Source organism: Papaver somniferum, chromosome 6, assembly GCF_003573695.1.
Source record: "Papaver somniferum cultivar HN1 chromosome 6, ASM357369v1, whole genome shotgun sequence".
In the NCBI taxonomy this organism is placed as follows: Eukaryota; Viridiplantae; Streptophyta; class Magnoliopsida; order Ranunculales; family Papaveraceae; genus Papaver; species Papaver somniferum.
The window spans coordinates 64302441-64304935 of NC_039363.1; positions in this window are offsets into that span (position 1 = coordinate 64302441).

Sequence of the window (2495 nt, forward strand, 5' to 3'; positions counted from 1 at the left end):
AATTATAATAAAACAATTATAATGCGGAAATATAAAGTAAATGAGATATCAAGATTTTGTTAACGAGGAAACCGCAAATGCATAAAAACCCCGGGACCTTGTCCAGAATTGAATACTCTCAGGATTAAGCCGCTATACAAAATAACCTAACTTCGTATAGTTGAGACCAAGCAACTAAACCTATAGTTCACCTAGTTTCGTATGTATTCCCATGTATCCAACTTATGAATAAGTCACGTACTTGGAACAATTCCTTTGGTTCGTATTCCAAACAGTCAAGGAACAACAAATATGTTTGGTATCAACTCTCTTCAACCAACTGATATGAGTCGGACAAAGTCTCTTCTGTTTATCTTAACATAAACTCCTTCGTCAGGTCCTTAGATCTATCTTATGTTCAATTACCGAAGTAATCGTTAAGACCAAAGAATTGTGTTGATGCCGATCTACTCAACTAATCAATCCAATTCTATCACAAGGATAAAACCGATTATTGTAGGATCCTCTTTTTACTGAAACAAGTATTGTGCATACCAAAGATTATGAACCCCAAATCAGAAATCTTCAATATCTTCCTTTTCTTCAAATCTTCTTAGATCTTCAATAAATACCTGCACACAACAACTTGAATCTCTTGTGATCAATCACGCACAGAACGGAGTCTGTTAACAATGGATTATCACAAGATCGTCTTTAGATCTACAAACAATCTAAAGATCTACAAACAATCTAAAGATCCCCGTCGAACCTCTGAACTAGTTTGAGTGAATCTTCTATGAGAATAAAAGATCCTCAAGAATAAAAAAACTAGGTGCAATCAAAGTTCAACCATCGTTAGTCAATCAAATCAATGAAAACAAAAGATAAACCACAATTTTCTAGTTTCCTATCAACGGTACTAATAGATCTTCTCAATCCCAAAGAAGACTTTAAACTGAGTGGCCATAAGGGATTTCGCCTAATTAGGTTACTCTCCTCTCCGAATAGGCGTCTTCACCAGTAGCAGCACAACAAGAGGTAGTTTGCTGTTACGAAGGATTAGTTTGATAGAAATGCAAACTTCAAGTATTTATAGACTAGGAAGTTTGGACACCAAGGAATTTCCAAAACCTAAAATATTCTCAAGATATTCATTAAAGCACAAATTCGGTTTCCATAATACTTGGAAATGCTCTGTCAAAAAATAATGACCGAAATCTCTTGGAAATCTCTAATTAGTAAATGCACATTACTAATTCTTATTTTCCTAAAAGTGAAATTAATAACCTTAATTAAAAGATTCTTAACTTATTTATATTTCGATCCTGGGATTTTTTCCCTTAGCTATTAAGGAATAACTTTGAACAACTAAAGATTAACATTCACAGCACGTGTTCAAAGTATGTCGACATCTTTACTTTGTAAGTCCTCTTTCATACTTACAACCTTGAAACCGATTTTCCACACTTCCAAACAAGTTTAGAATTGGTTCATCTGAATTTCAAGAACTATGTGATTGATCAAAGAACATTCAATCACAAAACATGGGTGTAACGGTTCTACCAAAACGAGTTTCGGTTCTACCTCCATGTGAGTATTGTGCTTAGTCACACTAGCTTTTCAAAATTTGGTTGACTAGGTACTAGGATCGGTTCCCCACATATATATGGTATCTAACTTATATGTGTTGAACATGTCCATAGGATCGGTTCCCCTTTGCCTCAAAACGTATTGCACATGTCCATAGGATCGGTTCCCCTTTCTTCTATAAACTTGCTGCACCTCATACAAGGATAGATTTCCCTTTGTGATATACTTCACCTCTTACTAGGATCGGTTCCCCTTTCCCCAGATTTGGTCAGACATAAAATCACAAAGTCGATCATACCATCTCAGGTGATTACTTAAGATCGGTTTCACTAATAAAAGTCATAACAATACATAAGTCGGGCCTTTGTGAATAGTTTTACCAAGAACACAAACATGTCATGAACGGTTATACTAATCACACATATTGGTTTTCACAAGATATGCAATGAATAACAATACCAATAACACTTGGCGATTTCCTTTTCGATTCACAAACCAAGTTCATGAATTTACTTCCTTAGAACACGTGTAAAACATTGTTCCCTAGGATGAAATCCTCACCTCATACCCATACGTAATCACAATAGCATTTAAACGATTATGTCGATGTCCTATCTACAAAGTTTAATAGTTAATCAATAGACCTCGTATTGTAATCATGATTCACAATTTTGTTTTCAACATGCACGCTTGAAAGATACGTTAGGGATTGAAACAGTTCAAGTCAAATATCACTAACCTCAAGTGGAAGGATGATGTTGTCGTTGTAGCTCCTTGCTTCTTCACATCTTCAAGTCTTTGCAATACTTGTAATGTCTCATATCCTAATACTTTCAAGCTAACCTATACAAAGTTGACTCTAGTACATAATCAAGCGAATCTTAACATGAGTTTTGATTCACTAAAATATGACAACCAAACTTGAC